The sequence below is a fragment of the Saccostrea echinata genome, unplaced genomic scaffold (assembly GCF_033153115.1).
Source record: "Saccostrea echinata isolate AGI-Se365-2 ecotype Australia unplaced genomic scaffold, CSIRO_AGI_Sech_v1 ptg000002l, whole genome shotgun sequence".
In the NCBI taxonomy this organism is placed as follows: Eukaryota; Metazoa; Mollusca; class Bivalvia; order Ostreida; family Ostreidae; genus Saccostrea; species Saccostrea echinata.
The window spans coordinates 25,196,694-25,219,533 of record NW_026889751.1 but is presented as its reverse complement, the minus strand read 5'-3'; the positions used below and the strand labels follow the sequence as shown (position 1 = coordinate 25,219,533).

The 22,840-nt window shown below is 32.9% G+C and overlaps 1 protein-coding gene and 6 non-coding genes across 8 annotated transcripts in view; 4 read left to right on the top strand and 3 right to left on the bottom strand.

Annotated features, from left to right (window-relative positions):
• Positions 1 to 22,840, bottom strand: part of LOC133175534 (large ribosomal subunit protein eL36-like) — a 415,093-nt gene that overhangs the window by 234,688 nt on the left and 157,565 nt on the right. The window lies entirely within an intron of this gene.
• Trnal-caa (transfer RNA leucine (anticodon CAA)) lies at positions 3,615 to 3,732 on the top strand. The gene is made up of 2 exons: positions 3,615 to 3,651; positions 3,697 to 3,732. It is a non-coding gene; the product is annotated as a tRNA-Leu (tRNA).
• Trnar-ccu (transfer RNA arginine (anticodon CCU)) lies at positions 3,890 to 3,962 on the bottom strand. The gene has a single exon. It is a non-coding gene; the product is annotated as a tRNA-Arg (tRNA).
• On the top strand, positions 12,378 to 12,450 carry Trnak-uuu (transfer RNA lysine (anticodon UUU)). The gene has a single exon. It is a non-coding gene; the product is annotated as a tRNA-Lys (tRNA).
• Positions 13,734 to 13,820, top strand: Trnam-cau (transfer RNA methionine (anticodon CAU)). Its single transcript is given in 2 exon segments — positions 13,734 to 13,770; positions 13,785 to 13,820. It is a non-coding gene; the product is annotated as a tRNA-Met (tRNA).
• Positions 13,968 to 14,040, bottom strand: Trnar-ccu (transfer RNA arginine (anticodon CCU)). Its single transcript has one exon. It is a non-coding gene; the product is annotated as a tRNA-Arg (tRNA).
• Positions 15,685 to 15,757, top strand: Trnak-uuu (transfer RNA lysine (anticodon UUU)). The gene has a single exon. It is a non-coding gene; the product is annotated as a tRNA-Lys (tRNA).

The following is a 22,840-nucleotide window of genomic DNA, read 5'->3' as shown; positions in this document are numbered from 1 at the left end:
AATTCATCTATTTTTTTTTATCCATTTATTTATTTGTTTAATCAAAGTTAACAGAGACTGATTTATATTTTTCAAATATACATTACTGATTTGGAGAAGAATAATTTAGGATTGTATACTTATTTACCCTTCATTCTTATTAATAAAAATATTTCGCAGTCGCTTCTTCAAATTAATAATATTAAAAGTATGTAAATGACTTAAAAATGGAAAATTTATTTCTGGTATTTTAGTTATTTTTTTTTTTGGGGGGGGAGCACAGACTTGAAGCGTGTATATTCCAGCCTGGCCTGAATTCGTCAAAATATATATTTGTAAAGAGGACCCCCCCCCTTTCGCAGCAAATATATTGGTCAAAATCAAAATCAATGTGCGGTCAGGTTTCTGGATGTTATGAAAATGAATGAAAAAGTTTTTAAAAGGTGAGCATTTGCATACATATTGAAAAAGGTACATTGTAGGCTACGGTGTAAATTGTACGTTTCGGAGGTCAGGTTCGAAACTACGGGGGTGGTTTTACACAAATGGAATTGTAAGTTTCAAAGGTTGGGTAATACATGTACATATGATGGATGGAAAATGATTGGCCATATGGTGTTTCGAGCTGAGCATGGTACATTGTTGAAAGATATTTGATTAAAATGTTGCATCTTGTTTGGACCTAAAATTAAAGCATTTTATTTTTTTTATAAACGACAACTAATGATTCAGTTCGATGGACTTTACTAAATGGTTTGAGTCAATGTATCTTCGACAATGTTTCGTGGTTTCGGAATCCAATGAGAGGTTGACAAACCACAATTCCAAACATTAAGTTGACAGACCAGATTAAGGTTCATCGACCATCTGATAAGAGATATAACTCTAAATGAGAAAATTAATATACTTTAAACCCATTACAATGTATAAAATTGTTAAGTTGAAAGGTCACTTCTGACAACTTTTGCACTGCAAGGTATTTTGAAACTGTTTGAATATTAATTAAAATTTCTTTTTTGAAAATCACAAGTGTGAAAGCAAAATTTTTATTACAAATGAAAAGAGAGACGAACCTTCAGAAACACCAAAATAAACCCACAATTTTATCCAATTAGAAGTACGCTAATTTACCAAGCTCCATAAACCCACAATTTTTGTCACACTAAATTGTCAATATAAGGAAGACAGGTGTCACATTTTGGAGAAGGTGATTTTTTTCTGGACAAAAAGTAAGCTGAACCCTATAATCACCCTTTATTATCTATATATGATTTATATTATTATTTTCTCCCTTTTGGTCTGGCGAAAATTTTGAAATTCCGTGATGGGAAGGTTGTGTATTCGAATCACTGCCGCATGCCTTTTTAGTGTAGGCGTGCTTATAGGCAATATACGTGGAGACCATCTACTCAGGACTACTCACGGTATAAGTACCTTAAAAATGCTGTTCATGTTCTGTGCAAACTAAGATATCATGAGTATGTAAATAATACCATCATGGATGAGGACCATAAACCAAAGTGCCTATGGAGCTTCATCAAAAGTAAACAAACAGATGCTTGCGGAGTAGCACCACTAAAACGCGATGGGATAGCATACAGCGATGCCAGGGTGAAGGCAGATATCCTTAATCAACAATTTACATCTGTATTCACTGCTGAGAATCCCAGTGAACCACTTCCATATATGGGACCTAGCCCACTTCCAATATCCAGTCGCTTAGACAGCCATGGACTCTGGACTGATAGCCAGCATGGTCTCAGGAAACGTTAACGTCAGTCTACTGAAACACAACTCATCCCGTCAGTCAACGACCTAGCATAGAGCCTATAGATACCGGAGAGCAAATGACTGTATACTCCTAGACTTCTCTATGGCCTTTGACAAGGTCCCACACAACGGACTACTGATGAAACTACATCACTATGGTATTAGAGGTCAAATCCACGATTGGATCTCGAGCTTCCCTACTGGATGCAACCAGCGTGTTGTACTCGATGGTCAATCATCATCAGCCACCATTGTCTCATCAGGAGTCCCCCAGGGAACTGTATTAGGCCCATTGCTCTTCTTGATCTTCATCAATGACCTGCCATCATCAGTGTCATTCACCACTCGAATCTTTGCTGATGACTGACGTACAGGGGGATTAAGACACCAGAAGACCAGGCAATCTTGCAGAGCGACCTTAACAAGCTTCAGGAGTGGGAGGTAAAATGGCTTATGCAGTTTAACCTGGATAAGTGTGAAGTCCTACGGGTTACCAACTAGTTTCCACTACGTGCCAAATACCATCCACCAACAGGTCCTGAACACCTTCGACTCTGGTCTTACAATCCACAAGAGCCTCAGCTTGGATACGCACATAGACAAGATCACTAAGAAGGCCAACTCCACCCTGACCTTCCTAAGATGAAACATCAGCCGATGTCCAACTAACATCAAGGCACAGTGCTACTCCACACTGGTACGACCTACCATCGAATATGCCCCCATTATGTGGAGCCCAGCCAAGAAGGAGAGTATCAAGAAGATTGAGACGGTACAGCGTAGGGCAGCTAGATTCGCCATTGGAGATTACCAACGCACAAGCAGCGTAACATCCATGCTACAGCAACTCCAATGGCAGTCACTCCAGATCCGTCGGTAAAGGGTCCAAGTCATGCTATACAGGATAGTCTGCTATCTTAATTGTGGACATCCCGGCAGAGAGCTATCTACATCCAGTATCGTTGAGAACAAATAGCCATACCCTGATATTCTTAGTACCACACACCAGAACGGAAGTACAAGACCTCCTTCTTCCCCTAAGCCATCCGGCTGTGGAACTCATTACAAGGAGGAGCAGCGGAGGCCAAAAACCTGAAAAGCTTTAAGACCCAGCTGTCCAATGCCAGCCACTAGTAATCACATCTGCGTTTTTAATCTTTTAATTTTAAGTTTTAATGTACACTTTACATAGACACTCACCCCCTCAAGCAGAGTGCGATAATACTTAAAGGTGGTTTGCACTAAACGGGAAGAAGAAGAGAAAGGTAAAAATAGGTAGGAACTCGTCCTTCGCCAAGCGCTCGGCACTTTGAACTGAAAGTTGCGGGTCGTTTGTCTGTATGATTAAAACATTGTTAGATAAAATATTGCATGTGAGTAAACAATACTTTGGGGTATTTGCACTTTACAATGTAATGTACAATTCTTTTTAAAATGAATTACACTTACTAATCAAAGAACAAAAGAATTACTTTGCAGTATCATATGGGGATTGCAATGAAAGAAACAATATATTTCCAAATCATTATTTAGAATTAAGTGCAACCATTCACGCTTGTTCAGTCACTTTGTTTTCAATGATATTACAACGAGAGAGTTGTCAGAAAACGTGCTCATAACATCTGAATTGGACAATCTGTTCTGTCAAGGTGAATCTAAAGGATTTAATTTTAGCTTGATCTTTAATAAAGTTTCACATAACATAGGTCGTGTATTATTTTTCTAATTGAAAAGAGTTAAAGAAATACACAAAAGTGTATGACTGATTTTTGTATTTCTAGGATATTTTGAAAGTTTTTTTTTTTTGATTGGGATAGAATCAGATTTAACGTTATGTTCAAAGAGTGTTTTAATTGGTTTCATATGCCTCGGTAGCGCAGTAGGTAGCGCGTCAGTCTCAAAAAAGAGAGAAAAAAAGCGCGCCAGTCTCATAATCAGATAAGGGCCATCTGAAGGTCGTAAGTTCGATCCTCACCCGGGGCAAGCATTTTTTTTTTTACCTCCCTATTACTTTTGTTTTTGTATGCTAAATAACTAATAGTCCACAATCATTTGCATGTATTAACTACCTGTAATTGTGCGAGTGTTTGTTGGTAACCTCGGGAATCTTGTTAAAGATTTAAAAAAGAAACTAATGGCAAACCTCCGGCGGGACTCGAACCCGCAATCCCCGGCTTAGGAGGCCGGTGCCTTATCCATTGGGCCACGGAGGCATTAAAAGTTACACATATAAAATACAAAGAAATAACTGAACATAGTTTAATGTAAAAATGCGACAAGAAAACATCCATTAGAATCTCAAAAGCACTTAGAAAGCGTCCCTTGTACTTGACAATATTCTTTAAAAAATTAACACTCTTGAACCTAAGATGGCAGGGAATAGTTTCGGATAAGAAACTCTCAAAATTTTGGCTTACAGAGAGATGATGTACAGTCAGACGCATGGGTTTTAAGAAAATAAATTAAAAAAAAATGTAAATGAGTACATTGTATTTGCATATTGAAAATAGGAGGCCCATAAATCGGATTCAAATGACAGATTCGAAACTTGCTGTAGTCCCTAAGAGGGCTGGCTTTACACAATGCAAATGTAAGGATTAAGTAAATATAAATGATTGAAGAAAGATAATTGGCTAATGTTATTGAATCTTTTATTTGTAATAGTTACTGATTGGGATAGACGAATATTTTAATAATTCAAATTATATTGTTTGAAAAAATATTCATGAATATGACATCTTTTTGAATTAAAAGTGTCAAAGAACAATACTTGTGATTTTGTGAAATGGATTTTACTGACTGATTCCAGTGGATAAAATTTCCATGTTAACGTCCCATCCAATATATCAAAGTCTGGCTTCAATGGATGTACATGTACTAGGCAAAAAAATTAAGTTAATCGTTATAAGGGTATAAGCCCGCGAAGCTTAGTCGGTAGAGCATCAGACTTTTAATCTTAGGGTCTTGGGGATGAGTCCCAACGTAGGCGAATTTATTTTTTTTCATATAAATTCTTTTGCCCAATTATTAGGAAAATGGACAGAGCATTGAAAGCCAACTCAATTAAATGCAAAAAAAAAAAAAAAAAAAAAAAATAGCAAATGCTACTGCCATTCGGGTTAGGCAGGTATTCTATGTACTTTTCATTCAGTTCTGATGTAGGTGTACACTGCATGTGCTTTCGGGGTTATTTCAATGGATAAAGATAATGAAAGGAAGATCGAGTGTTCATTTTTAGCCGGGCTTTGCTGAAAGCAAAGTCCTGGCTGTAGGCATCGTGATCAACTGCCTTACTATAAATAGCACATGTTCAGAAAAGTAAACAAAAAGCCTAACAGCGTCAAAGCAGACGCTTCCGATAAATAAAATAGTCACGTTGAAAGACAATACTTAAACAAATATTTTTAACATCTCAATATACGGAAATGTTAATTGATCAATATTTTTTTGAGAATTAAATTGAAAGAGGAATTAGATATTTACTTTATTAGGGTAATCGTGATATAACATTTTGTGCACATACGCTACTGAATGCATATTGTAAGCGAACTATTTTCAGTTAGCGCGGGCTTTTCGACAGGTTGCCTATATTGAATTGTTAAAGAATTTCATATCGTTTTCGTCGATGTTATGTGAGTGGTTATATTCTCTGTTTTGTCTTTCAGCAAATAAATAGATAAGTAAATTGGAGTTTGAAGAATTAATGTGCGTTATGCCTGAATTAACTCGCCTGACACACGGTGTATCTGGTGTACCTACAATGTAGTTGGCGATAAAAGTACTGTTTGTTTGAAACTTAAAGAATATCTCTAAAAATATGTGCATTACTTTAACTATTATAAATTACATAAATTATTAAACCAATATGAATTTAATTTTTTTAAAATTGAATTCTAATTCAAATCTATCTAAAGAAAAATCAGCAAACCATATGGTTCAACATTCTTTAAAAAAAAAAAAAGTTTGGCAATTGACAGACAAATATTTTTTTTTAAATAATTGTTTTCTTAAATGTTTAAATTAGTGACCTTAAATGTTTAAATTAGTGACATTAAATAAAACAAATGACTTGTATATTCCCCTCACTAGCCATATGTTATTGGTAGAATTAAAAAAAAATGTATGACATTTTTTGTTCGTTTACTAATATTATAGCATAATTAGTCTGACCCATATTTATTTACGTCAGTGATGCATGTATAAACAGTAAGCTCATTGACAATGTCGTGATATCTGAAATTGTTTTTAAGATCAGTATAGCATTAAGGTTTCTTGAAAGTCAAGAAATTTAATGTAAAATGAATTTCAAAACATCGGTGGTCATTTATCATATGTATTTTGGTACGATCCCGTGTTAATTCCTGCTGATATTTTCAGGGTTGATCTTGTGAAAACGGCTTAACAGGAGACAATTTATTAAATTTTTCCTCTCAAAATAATTTGAAAAGGATGATTTTATGATTATATTAACGGCATAAAATAACAGCGAACACCGACTACTTGCAGCAAACAAGTGCGCCGCCATTACGAATTCGTAGTACGAATTCGTAAAACAAAGAGACAGTAACGGAAACTCGTAATTTTCTCAAAAAAAATGTGTAGGAGGTTAGTCGGGTATAACCGGAAACAAATTTTTTTTTAGCCTGATGATGTATGTATGTAAATATTCACGAAGATTAGTATTACAGTTGTAATACTGTTAATGCTGAAATGTTTTCAACAACTACTCAAATAAAAAAGTGAAAATTTGAATGCGTTTAAAGAAAAGAGTTTGAAAATACGGTATTACTTCGATAACTCTGAATGCAATTAAAATAACTTCTCCTTTCTAATAAATAATTTCGAACAAAAATCCTTATAATGGTTAAGATCTTGTGAAAAGGTGATTTAAATGAAGTTCAAAACTAATTGTTTTCTTTCATAATTTGAAATAAACAATGCGATTCCATTTGGTTAATATTTTAATTTAAAAGTTTTAATTTAGATGACTGAGATAAAGATTTATATTCTGTGAAGCATGGAATATAAATAAATAAAAATGTAAACTTTAACATAGAAATTTCATGTGAATATGTTTATGTATTTATACCCATTGAACAATCAAGTTAGCGTCGAAAATTTTTATGCTTACAAATTCAGATCAAATTTTTAGTGAAAAGTCAATGGTATGTTTTGAATGTGAAAATTTTGTTCGAGACTTCTCACCTTGGATTCATCTCGTATGTGCTCCCAAAACGCTTTACAGTATATTGAGCGTGCGCGCGCATTCCAAAAAAATTGGTCTAAAAACACATGCAAGCTCTCAAGGGTGCTGGGAAACAAAAAACGTTTATGTTAATATATAATTTAAAAAATACAACATATAAAAATTTCATTATTTTTTATCTAAGTACAACACATTATAATTTTTCAGAAAAAGTTGGTTAGTCTTTGCTTCAAAACTTTCTGTTCAGAATGAAGAGCCATCTATGTACGAGCCATAAAGACCTGAATATATCATGAATTTCTCAGGCAATGACCATTTTGGCCGAATCTGGAACTAGAACTAGACTCATATTCATGTCGTAAAAATTAAATAATTATAATTTTCGTGCAGCTGGTTTCCTGGAGGACCAAAAATAAAGAATATTTCTTTTTGATTAATACAGGCATGTAGTATCGTTTTTAAAGGAGAAAAAAGGAAAATTTAAACCTTTGGTGTGACCCTAATTTTCACATTTCAAAAAAATCAATTTCAATTCTTTAAATAGTGCGTTGCTATGGAAATAAGGCGAAAAAACATGCAAAAAAAAATTGAAAAATACCCTGTTTCCTTGGATACGCACCCTTGTATGTAGATTCCCAAAACTTTCATGACTGATATATGTGAACAACTAACCTGACTTTCAATTTTGAGTACCACCCAATCTCTAACTGGATGCAAAAAGCTGGTACATAGGGTCTAATATTGACATAAAATTAACAAAATCGAACATTTTCTCTTCTTGGTAACCATAGCAACAGCATTGTATTTTTCAACAACCTTTATCAATATATGATATTCAACTTTAGTTCTATGAGATAAGTACTATTCAAGGTGATTCAAATAATATGTTTCTTGATTAAAAGGTTAGTAAATTCCTAAGGCAGCAAAAAAATATCACTTTAAACATCTAGTACTTTGTTTCCATGGTTACACTGCAAAGTAACAATTAATCTCAATTTTTCTTATGTTGTCGGTGTTGCAAGGTCCTAAGGATGTATATGTGCCAGTCATGAATTTTATTGTTTTTCCTCAAGATAGTAGCATTAATCCAATCATAGCAACAGATTTTGCATGGTGACACTGTGTTACCATGGCAACCATGAAAGTTATTTTTAGAATAATACTGGCAATACCTAATTACATAAGGTAAATATTTTTCATTGCTTTTCTTAGGTTTTTGATTGAGTTTGATCATGTAACATCTATCATTTGTGAATATTGAGTGTTTTTCAGCATTTTTCAGCATCTAAAATGTATTCCAAATGTACCCATGGTTACCACTTACTTAGAGATAAATTCTAAATAGTTTCTTTATAGCATAAGTGGCAACAAGGTGTCATGTTTTTGGGAGAATAGTGTGTTTGTTTTTCTTAGTCTTTATTAAGGCTTAATAAAGATTTAAAGTAGCTGAAAATCTCAATTTTTTCAACTTTTCTGGCTGTTACCATGGCAACCAAGACACATAGCAACGAAATTTTATTTGATATATGTTTCTGGTGTCAAGTTGTAATAATGGGCAAAGTTTCATCAAAATCGGTGACCATGCGTGGCAAAGAAGTTTAAGTGGTTACAGAGAATCGCTATTAAATATCAATGGTCAGAAAAGAAGATTTTCAAATATGTACTAATTTAGGATTAGACAATATACTCTAGCATATTAAAGCCCGGCTTTCAGTACTTTCAGTACTTTGATTTTTTCTCGGGGAGGTAATGGTAGGAGAGTGGAGTTGGCGAGTGAGTAGGGAACGTTTTGTGGTTGGCTATTCTATCTTGTCACACTAAATTGTGGACACATTCAATCTAAGGAAGACAGGTGTAATTTTTTCAAGAAGGCGAAACACTGTGGAATAAGTTATATCCTATAATTTTTCCTTTGAGGCTGACAGATCTTCATTCAGTCTTCCTCTCATTTGAAATTGGTGTCTTTGCATTAGTTTCAAATTTAAGATAAAAATTTACTACTGGGGCTATATATTGTACATTTGACTGGCTCACATTGTTTATGTATGGGGAATTAGCTCAAGTGGTAGAGCGCTCGCTTTGCATCTGAGGGGTACCGGGATCGATACCCGGACTCTCCATCTTGATAATATCCTTTACTTTTGTTTTTCCTGCTTAAGGTCACACTACACGTTCCTCGATAATATATAATCTTTTCCAAAAATTTGTCATTGAACTATTGTTTTTTTCAAAAAGTTTCCTCGCAAAATTTATGGTACTTTACCATGCATTTGTGCAAAATACCAGGGAATGTTATTTACTATATAATCCCATTGGAAATCACTAACATTGCCACTCGAGCAACGTGTCATCAGACCTTAACAAGAATACAATCAATGTAACTCTATGAACGTTGGAAAGAAGTTGAGATTTCAATCATTGTCTATCTGTGTGATTAAAACATTGTTGAATAAAATATTGCATGTGAGTAAACAATGCTTTGGGGTATTGGCACATTACAATGTAGTGTACAATTCTTTTTAAATGAATTACACTTTCTCATCAAAAAACAAAAGAATTACTTTGCAGTATCATATGGGGATTGCAATGAAAGAAAGAATATATTTCCAAATCATTATTTAGAATAAGTGCGACCATTCACGCTTGTTCAGTCACTGTTTTTCAATGATATTACAACGAGAGAGTTGTCAGAAAACGTGCTAATAACATCTGAATTGGACAATCCACTCTGTCAAGGTGAATCAAAAGGATTTATTTTTAGCTTGGTTTTTAATGAAGTTTCACATAACATAGCCCGTGTATTATTTTTCTACTTGAAAAGAGTTCACTGAAATGCACAATTATATAGCGTCATAGGTGTGAGAGTGATTTTTTTTTATTCTTGGGATTTTTTGAAACTTTTTTTTTTGATTGGGACCGATTCAGATTGAACGTTGTGTTGAAACGGTGTTCTAGTTGGTATTGTATGCCTCGGTAGCGCAGTAGCGCGTCAGTCTCTTAATAACATAAGGGCCATCTGAAGGTCGTGAGTTCGATCCTCACCCTGGGCAAGCATTTCTTTTACTTCCCTATTAATTTTTTTTGTTCACTAATAGCTAAAAGTCCATAAACATTTGCATGTATTAAGGAGGCTCATTACACCACTTTTTGATGACGTACTACACAGAAAAATAAACCTCCATTGTTTCGTCCGTTTTCTCCTGGGGACGAATTGTACAGGTTCGCTTTGCTTTAAAACGCTCTAAAAATAGACTACATGCGATGTTGAAAACAATGAGAACAAGATATTATAAATCACAAACGAAGAAGGGTTATTTTTAAGTAGAGACCAAAGAGAATGACAGTCAAATCTTCGCTACCCAAGTAGTGTACAATGCGAAAGCAGCAAGTTCTACCACTGACAACATGTACGTATAGAGGAAATTCGAGATGAAATCTACAACCTCGTTGAAATAAATTATAATTGACTTGCGCTTTTAGAGTACTGTACTCTTGTTGGTCTGTGTGCTTGTCTTTATTTCTTTGAAAGTTGTATATTTATTCTAGAAATTTTAGCTTATTCTGAATCTGATATGTTCAACCACTATAGTTAACTATAGTTTACTATTAGTTAACTATGGTTAACTATAGTGATAACTTTGTCACTATGAAAACTTTGATTTACTATAGTGATAACTTTGACACTCTGATTTACTATTACACTATAATGATAACTTTGACACTTTAATTTACTATAGTGATAACTTTGACACTTTGATTTACTACAGTGATAACTTTGACACTTTAATTTACTATAGTGATAACTTTGACACTTTGATTTACTATAGTGATAACTTTGACACTTTGATTTACTACAGTGATAACTTTGACACTTTAATTTACTATAGTGATACGTTTGACACTTTGATTTATTATAGTGATAACTTTGACACTTTGGTTTACTATAGTGATAACTTTGACACTTTGATTTACTATAGTGATAACTTTAGCACTTTGATTTACTATAGTGATAACTTTGACACTTTGATTTACTAATATGATAACTTTGACACTTTGATTTACTATATTGATAGCTTTGACACTTTGGTTTACTATACTGATAACTTTGACACTTTGATTTACTATAGTGATAACTTTAGCACTTTGATTTACTATAGTGATAACTTTGACACTTTGATTTACTATTATGATAACTTTGACACTTTGATTTACTATAGATAACTATATTTAACTATAGTAAACTATAGTTAACTATAGTATTTTTTGTTAGGGCTGAGGGTTTTGAGTCAGGGAGGTTTAGGTAAAATAACTCTTGCAAGTGGACTATTTATTCCAATTCTTTTTCTAATTGGAATTTTCATTTCCTTCAAATATTTTTAATTCAATTTGTTACTTGTTATTCATTAATATACATTCCTTGTCTATTTATAACTGATATTCCAAATTATTCAAGCAAAGATTAAGAAGAAAATCACATAAATTCCTTTTTGGGCGAAAATTATTTTTTCTAATAAAAATAATATTGAATATTATGAAGTGTAATTATATTGCTTACATATCAGATGATATCCATCACTTGACACTGAGATTTCTGAAATACTATCAATCAGAAACTTGAAATAAAACATTTAACCAAAATCAAAAAAAAAAAAAAAGATTAAAAAATCTTTTAAAAATATTTATCATACCATAACCTCCATTTGGATATTTGAAATCTTCATAATAAGTGGTGCTGTAATAAAATCTAAAATAAACTGTGGGTGTAATGAACCTCCTTAATTACCTGTATTTGTTCGGGTGTTTGTTGGTAAAATCTGGAATAGAGGTTAAAAATCAAATGCCAAACTTCCGACGGGACTCGAACCCATAATCCCCGGCTTAGGAGGCCGGTGCCTTAAACATAGGGCCACGGAGGCATTGAATGTTGCTCATGTAAAATGCAAAGAAATATTTGAACATAGTTTAATGTGCAAATGACTTGTATGTGAGTATATACATATGGAAAATAGTAGGACCATTAATCGGGATCAAATGTCAGATTCGAAACTTGCTGCAGTCCCTAAGAGGGCTGTCTTTACACAATGCAAATGTAAGTTCAAGAATTAGGTTAATTCAAATGATTGATGGAAGATAATTGGCTAATTTTATGGAATCTTTTATTTGTATTGTTGCTCATTTGAATAGACAAACATTTTAAAAATTCAAATTATATTGTTTGAAAATTATCATGAATATGACATCTTTCAGAATAAAATGTTTTAAAGAACAATATCTTTAATTTTACGGAATGGACTTTACTGAGTGGTTCAAATCGATAAAATTTCCATGTTGACATTTAATGCAATACATCAAGGTATGGCTTCCAATAAATGTACATGTACTAGGCAAAAAAAAATTAAGCTAATCGTTTTTAAATGTAGAAGCCCGCGTAGCTCAGTCGGTAGAGCATCAGACTTTTAATCTGAGGGTCTTGGGTTCGAGTCCCAACGTGGGCGAAATTATTTTCCTTTTGCCCAATAATTAAGAAAGTGGACAGGCCATTGAAGGCCCACTTTAATACATGCAATAAATTAGCAAATACTACTGCCCTACGGGTTAGGCAGGTAATTTATGTTCTTTCCATTCAGTTTTGACGTAGGTATAGACTGCGTGTGCTTTCAAGGTCATTTCAATGAATTAAGATAATGAAAAGAAAATCGGGTGTTGATTTTTTTTCTTGGGGGAAGTAATGGTAGGAGAGTGGGTGGGTAGGGAAGGTTTTGTGGTTGAATATTTTATATCTTGTTACACTAAATTGTGTACACATTCAATCTAAGGAAGATATGTGTCATTTTTAAAGGTGATTTTTTTTCTGAATAAGACGTAGACTGAACTCTATCGAATAATAAATATCGTATTATTTTTTCCCTTTGAGTCTGGTGGTTCTTTATTCAGTCCTCCTCTCATTTGAAATTTGAAATTAGTGACTTTGCATTAGAAGAGATTATAAATAATTGTTCCATGATAGGTTCAAATTTAAGATCAAAATTCACCACTGGACTTTTATAGGGTACATTTGATTGGCTCATATTGTGTGCGTACGGGGAATTAGCTAAAGTGGTAGAGCGCTCGCTTTGCTTCTGAGAGGTACCGGGATCGATACCCGGATTCTCCATCTTAATTTTGTTTTTCCTATTTAATAACAAATACAACTGAAGTAACTCTATTAACATTGCAAGGAAGTTGATTGCAATCATTGTCTGTGTGTGTGTGTGTGATTAAAACATTGTTGGATAAAATATTGCATGCGAATAAACAATACTTTGGGACATTGGCATTTTACAATGTAGTGTACAATTCTTTATAAAATGAATTGCACATACTAATCCGAAAACAAAAGAATTACTTTGCAGTATCATATGGGAATTGTAATGAAAGAAAGAATATATTTTCCAATCATTAGGTAGACTAAGTGCAAGCATTCACTCTTGTTCAGTCACTTTGTTTTCAACGATATTACAACGAGAGAGTTGTCAGAAAACGTGCTCGTAACATCTGAATTGGACAATCCATTCTGTCAAGGTGAATCAAAAGGATTTAATTTAAACTTGATCTTTAATGAAGTCTCACATAACATAGGTCGTATATTATTTTTCTAATTGAAATCAATTCACTGAAATACATATTTAGTGTGAGAGTGATTTTTGTATTTTGGCTATTTTTTGAAAGTTTTTTTTTCTGACTGGGACAGAATCAGAATGAACATTGTGTTCAAACTGTGTTCTAATTAGTGTCATATGCCTCGGTAGCGCAGTAGGTAGCGCGTCAGTCTCATAATCACATAAGGGCCATCTGAAGGTCGTGAGTTCGATCCTCACCCGGGGCAAGCATTTTTTTTACTTCCCTATTAATTTTTTTTTGTTCGCTAATAGCTAAAAGTCCATGAACATTTGCATGTATTAATTACCTGTATTTGTTCGGGTGTTTGTTGGTATCCTCTGGAATATCGTTAGAGGTTAGAAAACAAATGCCAAACCTCCGGTGGGACTCGAACCCGCAATCCCCGGCTTAGGAGGCCGGTGCCTTATCCATTGGGCCACAGGGGCATTGAATGTTGCTTATATAAATACAAAGAAATCTCTGAACATAGTTTAATGTGCAAATGCCAAAAGAAAACATCCTCTAGGAATCTAAAAGTACTCAGAAAGCGTCCTTTGTACTTGACACTTTTCTTTAATAAACTCTCTCGAACGGAAGATGGCAAGGGATAATTTCGGATGAGAAAATCTCTAAATTTTGCCTTACTGAGAGAAGGTACAGTTAGGTTCGTTGGTGCTATGAAAATAAAGAAAGGACTTGTATGTAATGGATATATGCCGAATACTGTTCTATATGTAAATTATCAGACTGTTTGAGGCCCGTTAGGGCCGAAAACAGTCTGATAATTTTACATATAGAATTGTATGAGGCATATATCTTACTTAAAACATTGCCATTTAAATGTCCAAAAGTTACCTGGAGGAGTCCGATAATAACACAATAGGATTTTGGGCATCAATAGTTTTCTATCTGAAACCATATAATACGTAGACAAAAGAAAAGAGAAGGCGTTTTTTTTTTTTCTTTAGACAGTAAAAACAGTGAGTGAACTCTTTTGTTTCATTCATTCAATGACAGTCGTTTAGTGTAGTGGGAACTATCGACAGTGCTTAGGTGATGTAGGAATTTTTTTATGATTCGGAATATTTTTTTTTTATTAAGTGCGTTTGACATTGATACAGATACAGTGTTGGATGATACCTTCAAAATGCATTTAAAGTAAATATGCGGATTTTTGTCTAAAATTTCTATTGGATGATATAATGAAAATCTTGGGTTTTAAAAGTGCGGTCAGTGGCAAACAAACCTCGTTAAATGACTAGATTCGCAGACTGGTTCTTTATCAGAAATGGATTTAAATTGGTTTATTCACAGTGCTGTACATATCGAAAACGCTTTGCAGAAAAATGGAAAGTGTTACTTTTGAGGAAGGTTAAACCTCCAGTTTCTTTTTCTTGGATTTGCTATTTTTAACAACTTAATTTCCTCGTGTTCGCTTTCCCTGAATTTTTTATCCATAACTTTTTTTTTATGGTTTCTGGACATATTAAACCTTGATTTCACTCTTGTTGTTGTTTTTAAACTACTGTCCGATTTTGTTATCACTGCCGTCCGATAATATATTATTGGACTGTTAATTATTATTATCGGACGGCTACATGTAAATTTTTAGACTGCAAGAACAAAGGCATGACGTCACAGCAATGTTTTAAGTGAGTATATACATATGGAAAATAGTAGGACCATTAATCGGGATCAAATGTCAGATTCGAAACTTGCTGCAGTCCCTAAGAGGGCTGTCTTTACACAATGCAAATGTAAGTTCAAGAATTAGGTTAATTCAAATGATTGATGGAAGATAATTGGCTAATTTTATGGAATCTTTTATTTGTATTGTTGCTCATTTGAATAGACAAACATTTTAAAAATTCAAATTATATTGTTTGAAAATTATCATGAATATGACATCTTTCAGAATAAAATGTTTTAAAGAACAATATCTTTAATTTTACGGAATGGACTTTACTGAGTGGTTCAAATCGATAAAATTTCCATGTTGACATTTAATGCAATACATCAAGGTATGGCTTCCAATAAATGTACATGTACTAGGCAAAAAAAAATTAAGCTAATCGTTTTTAAATGTAGAAGCCCGCGTAGCTCAGTCGGTAGAGCATCAGACTTTTAATCTGAGGGTCTTGGGTTCGAGTCCCAACGTGGGCGAAATTATTTTCCTTTTGCCCAATAATTAAGAAAGTGGACAGGCCATTGAAGGCCCACTTTAATACATGCAATAAATTAGCAAATACTACTGCCCTACGGGTTAGGCAGGTAATTTATGTTCTTTCCATTCAGTTTTGACGTAGGTATAGACTGCGTGTGCTTTCAAGGTCATTTCAATGAATTAAGATAATGAAAAGAAAATCGGGTGTTGATTTTTTTTCTTGGGGGAAGTAATGGTAGGAGAGTGGGTGGGTAGGGAAGGTTTTGTGGTTGAATATTTTATATCTTGTTACACTAAATTGTGTACACATTCAATCTAAGGAAGATATGTGTCATTTTTAAAAGTGATTTATTTTTTCTGAATAAGACGTAAACTGAACTCTGTCGAATAATAAATATCGCATTATTTTTTCCCTTTTAAGTCTGGTGGTTCTTCATTCAGTCCTCCTCTCATTTGAAATGAGTGACTTTGCATTAGAAGACATTATATATAATTGTTCCATGATAGGTTCAAATTTAAGATCAAAATTCACCACTGGACTTTTATAGGGTACATTTGATTGGCTCATATTGTGTATGTATGGGGAATTAGCTCAAGTGGTAGAGCGCTCGCTTTGCTTCTGAGAGGTACCGGGATCGATACCCGGATTCTCCATCTCCATAATTTAGTTTTTCCTATTTAATAACAAATACAACTGAAGTAACTCTATGAACATTGGAAGGAAGTTAAGATTGCAATCAGTGTCTGTGTGTGTGATTAAAACATTGTTGGATAATATATTAAGTAAACAATACTTTGGGGACATTGGCACTTTACAATGTAGTGTACAATTCTTTACAAAATGAATTGCACATACTAATCCGAAAACAAAAGAATTACGTTGCAGTATCATATGGGAATTGCAATGAAAGAGACAATATATTTTCCTTAGTTAGACTAAGTGCAAGCATTCACTCTTTTTCAGTCACTTTGTTTTCAATTATATTACAAGGAGAGAGTGCTCGTAACATCTGAATTGGACAATCCATTCTGTCAAGGTGAATCCAAAGGTGAGAATTTTAAATTGATCTTTAATGAAGTCTCACATAACATAGGTCGTATATTATTTTTCTAATTGAAAACAGGTCGATGAAATACACATTTAGTGCGAGTTTTTTTGTATTTTGGGGATTTTTTGAAAGTTTTTTTTTCTGATTGGGACAGATTCAGATTTAACATTGTGTTCAAACTGTGTACTAATTGGTGTCATATGCCTCGGGTAGTGCGTCAGTCTCATAATCACAAAAGGGCCATCTGAAGGTCGTGAGTTCGATCCTCACCCTGGGCAAGCATTTTTTTTACTTCCCTTTTATTTTTTTGTTCGCTTATAGCTAAAAGTCCATAATCATTTGCATATATTAATTACCTGTGTTTGTTCGGGTGTTTGTTGGTAGCCTCTGGAATATCGTTAGAGGTTAAAAAACGAATGCCAAACCTCCGGCGGGATTCGAACCAGCAATCCCTGGCTTATGAGGACGGTGTCTTATCCATTTTTTTTTCTCTTTTATTTATATTCAACTTCATTTACATACATGTATAACAATTATAATTCAGGTTACAACAGTGTTAAAAAGGAATAATCACATATGTTTGTTTAAAAAATAAATAAAAGTATACCTTCAGTTTCTTTCACAATATGATTTCTGTTCAAAAACTTTTTATAAAATATTTCTTTTCTGTTTTCTTTAATGCACGAATGATAAAAATAATACGAAATATAATGTTTCAACATATATTTGCACAACCTTGTAACATCAATAAGTTTTCCACTTTGTATATATATTTCTCTTCTTTTGTAAATTGAAATTCTACACATTGAAAGGAAAAAATTCAGAAAGAAAAAAATTAACATGCTTGATTTTCTTTGTAAAACCATTTAGAAAAATATTTTCAAAACTCAAGGTATTGTATACACTATTTTCACAGTCTTTCAAAAATGTTTCGAGATGATAAATTACAAAATTGTTCTTAAAATCTTGGAGTTGCTTACATTCTAAAAATAAGTGGAATATGTCTTCAGTCCCTGAATCACAAAGAGCGCAAACTATAGAATCAATCTTCCCAATTTTAAATAATTTTTCATTCGTAAAAATTATATTATGAAAGACTTTAAAGTCTATTTCAATAATGTCTGGCGGTTTAAATGGTTCCCATAAAACTAACCATCTTTGTTTTAAGGCATTTTGATCAATCGTTTGAAATTTATTGCACCAGAATTGGTCTGAAACAGGATGTAAAAAAAGCTTTGCTGTTAGTAATCTATAAAATATTCGTACAGTACAGGAATTGAATACAATATTTTGATCTTTGAATTTGATACAAAAATTAGGTATAAAATTATTTCTTGTATATTCAGTTTCACACACATATTTTCTCCATTCATTTGGAATAACTGATTTCAAACTAATATAATTTTCTTTGATAATATTAACATCTATATCAGGATTATCTTCTTGAATTATTTCTATAATACAAGAAACAGGTAGAAAACCAGGTATAACCTCATAAGTAATGTCTTTTACATGTAAAATACCTGATCTGATAAAATGATCCCATTTCAACATCTTATTATTTGCAACAATTTGTGGATTACAAAATAAACAATAATCATAAATATCATTATTATCTTTCTTGTACTCTATACTATCTTCTATTGCATACCATGCCTCCATCATCTCCTTATAGCACTGAGGGAGAAATTGAAGATCTTTTTTATTAAATCTTAATAAAAATAATTCGAATCCGGCTCCCAAACCACATATTTTTGACAAAAAAATATCTACATGTGAATTTCCATAGAAATGTTTTTCATTGCACAAATATTTTGCTAAAATCTTCAGTCCGAACGCTAACATTTTAATATATATATCTATAACATTCAAACCACTTTCTCTTTTTTCTCCCATTATTGTTTTGTACGAAACTAAATGTTTCTCGTAATTCCACAAAAAAAATTGTACATTCTTTTTTAATACTTTCTCTAGCCCAGTTAGGGATTGATATCACACTTTAAAAATATCACAATTTTGACACAAACAATGTATTAATGACTATTGCTCTTCCTTGAATTGTTAACTTTCTTAATCTCCAAAAATTTAATAATTGTTTTATTTTCTGAACTTCGTCTCTCCAATTCAAATTTTCACATTCCTGTTTGTTCTTTCCGAAATATATTCCCAATATTTTCATAACTTTTGTTTCTGATATACATAGTGATACTTTTTCATTCTCATATAGACATGCACTTCCAATACACATTATTTCAGATTTTTGTATGTTAATTTTTGCACCAGAAACTTTTCCATAAAAATCAAACATTTTCAGAATTTCAAAAATAGATATTTTCTCAAATGTTGTCAGAGTTGTGTCATCTGCATGTTGAAACATCAATGCACGTTCATCAGACACTGGTATAGGAATTCCTACAATACTTGTGTTACTTTTAATAATACAACTTAAAGGTTCTGTTGACAATACATACAATAATGCAGAAATAGGACAACCTTGTCTTACAGAGTTTTTAATTGGAAAATAATTAGTTAAAAACCCATTACTCTTTACACTGCTGTAAATATCTGTATAAAAAATACTAATCCATTTTCTGAAAATTGGTCCAAATCCAAAAACTTTTAAAACGTCAAATAAATAATCATGACTTACTCTGTCAAAAGCTTTTTCTTGATCTCTTTTAATTATATATCCTTCTAAATTATCCATTTCAACCATGTCTATAATGTCTCTTATACTAATCAATGTGTCAGCAATATCCTTACAAATAACACAACAAGTCTGATTTTCCGATACAATAGTTGGTAATACAAATTTTAACCTATTGGCCATTACTCTCGCTATTATCTTATAGTCAACATTTAGTAGACTTATTGGTCTCCAATTTATTAAAAATCTTTTGTCACCTTTTTTCTTGTATATCAATGTAATAATACCCATCTTCATAGCATGTGACAAATGCCCTTTTATTTCTATCTCTTGAAAATTTTTATATAAAACAGGCGAGAGTTGTGGCAAAAACATTTTGTAAAATTCAACAGTTAACCCATCTGACCCTGGGCTTTTATTATTTGACATTTCTTTTACAGCCTTGTCTATTTCATCACAGTCAATAGCCTTTTCACACATTTCAACCTGTGTTTGATTTAGTTTTTTGTCAACAAAAGATAAAAGCTTATTCTTACTTTCACTTTCAATTGTTACTGAAGAATACAATTTAGAATAAAATTGATATTGTAAATTTAAGATAGAATCAGTATCATTCTTAATCACCCCATCATCATCAATTAATTCTTTAACTGTATTAGACTCTTGTCTCTTCTTTTCCAAACTCAAAAAATACTTTGTACATCTATCTGACTCATTTGCCCATTGAGCTTTAGATCTCAATATAGCTCCTCTGCATTTTTCATTTTCTAATTCTGCCAATTGCAAATCCATTTTTAATGCTTCATACTTTTCTATATCAATGTTATTACCATTTGCAATATTTTGCGACATTCTCTGTAAAGCATTTTGAATTCTAAAAAATTCTCTGTTCTTTTCCTTTACTTTCATCTTGCTAAAACATTGTGAAAATTTCTTTATTTTATATTTAAGATTGTCCCACCACACTAATATTGAATTATTATATAACTGACAACACTTTTCCTGTTCAATAATCTCAATTATTCTTTGTTTGTATGTATTATCCGACAATAAAGAATTATTATGAATCCATACACCTGGGCCTCTTTCACACACATCAGTACTAAAGTATAAAACTACCATTGAATGATCACTAAAAGATGTATTTGAATACATTATATTCTTAACAAAAATACGTAAATCATTTGAGACTAAAATATAGTCAATTCTGCTTTGAACAAGATTCCCTTCAATAATACGCTTCCACGAAAATACAAGTTCTCTTTCGTTTCTTTTTCTCCATATATCAATAACATGAAACTTATTATTTCTATTAGTGCTTTATAACTCTGATCATATTTATGATTTGTTTTTCCACATCTATCAGCTTCACTAAGCGTGTTATTAAAATCGCCCATAATGATAAGATTTTGTGTTTCAGGAATAACCTTCAATATATTTTGAAAAAACATGGTTCTTTCTTTAGAATCATTTGGTGCATATAGATTGATAATGTCAAAACTTTCATCATTTTCTTTATATCTAATATGTAAAAATCTTCCATCAAAACTTTGAACAAAGTCTATATTTGAGTTAATGTTATTCTTTATCAAAAATGCTACACCTCTAGTCGACGTAATAAAATTACTGTAAATAATATTTCCATTCCATATGTGTTTGTAATTTTCTATTAATTCATCATCCCAGTGGGTTTCCTGCAATGCAATAATATCAAATCTTTTTCTTCAAATAACTTAACTACATTTTTCATCTTATCTATATTTCGTAACCCATTGCAGTTCCACGAAGAGATCACAACCATTAGAAATAAAAAGAAAGTAGATAACTTCCCCATTGCTATTTATTTTTCTTTGCTTTACTCTTCCTCTTATTTTTCTTTTTCCTTTTCTTTTAACCATTGGCTATGTTCATAACGATTTCTGTGTCCGATTCTGAATTGTCTCCCGTTTCCTCTTCATCCGTTTGACTCTCGTCAGCAGGGACTTCATCCATGTCAACATTACTTCCATCCACGTTTTCTCTCTCTTCACGCTGAACTTCATTACTGTCCGTTTCCGTTTTTTGTTTCTGTATTTTTGTGTTCTTCACCTGAAATTGAATGTTCACCTAATTCCCCTTCTTGAGCCTCTCCTTTACCGTCCTCGTTAGTCACCTCCTGATTCTTGATATCAGAACTCCATTCATCATCTCCGGAATCCGATTCATGATCACTCATGCGTTGTTTACAGGTACACCTGTTTCCCCATTCACCACACTTATGACAAAGATGGGATCTACAAGCCCTTGCGTAATGACCCTGACCTTTACATTTGAAGCATACAAATTTGGGACACGCTCTAAATAAATGTTCACTAGAATAACAGAGCGAACACACTTTGATCTGATTGTTATGTATACATCTATAATATTCTTTCCGGAATCATATTGTTTACGGGAATGATGACATATTCTCTGGTAATCTAACCTTCGCGTAACGTGTACCATCTGCAATGGTTGTTCCCGGATAATATCTTCTCTTAATCGGCGATAATAACTCGACATTCATTGATTGTAGCGCCGATTCTATTTCCTCGTCTTCTATATATGCAGGTAGATGTAAGAACCTGACTACTAGGGAACTTTGAATAACTTCTTCACATTCATAAACTTTTTCTCCTACTCTGATCCCCTCTAGTAAATACTGAGTGGGGGCTTTCCCGTCTAAAGTAATTTCAAACAAATTCCCAGACTTTGGAACACATGCATACAAAGACCCTATTCCACAGTGTTCATGCACAAATTTTATTATTTCATCTGGCTTTACTCGGGAATTGTCATGCACATTTACTACTAGGGTGTTTTCTCGGCAGTACTTTCGTTGTATGGTGAATTCACTAGATCCGCCACTTTGACCACCACCTGACGTGGCTGGCATTGTTATTTTGTTTTTACAAGCAATATAGGTTCAAAGTCAAACTTATTTACACTATAATTATAAACATATATACAATGGCTTTGTGCCTAAAGTTCAACAGTTAAATTTTGCCACTTACAACAAGCACAAATGGTCGTTTTCAATTCATCGAAAATTCCTCGTGCTCACTCCTAAGAGGCCAACCGGAAGTCTGTGCCTTATCCATTGGGCCACGGGGGCATTGAATGTTGCTCATATAAAATACAAAGAAATATCTTAACATAGTTTAATGTGCAAATGCCACAAGAAAACATCCATTAGGAATCTAAAAGGACTTAGAAAGCGTCCTTTGTACTTGACACTTTTCTTAAAAGGTGCTTGGACACAGATTTAAAGTTAATATTTTCTCAAATTTTCTGTATAATTTCATGACTTAAATGTTGCTATAGCATTTCGTACTAAAATATAATAAAAATCTTATTTCATCTCGAAG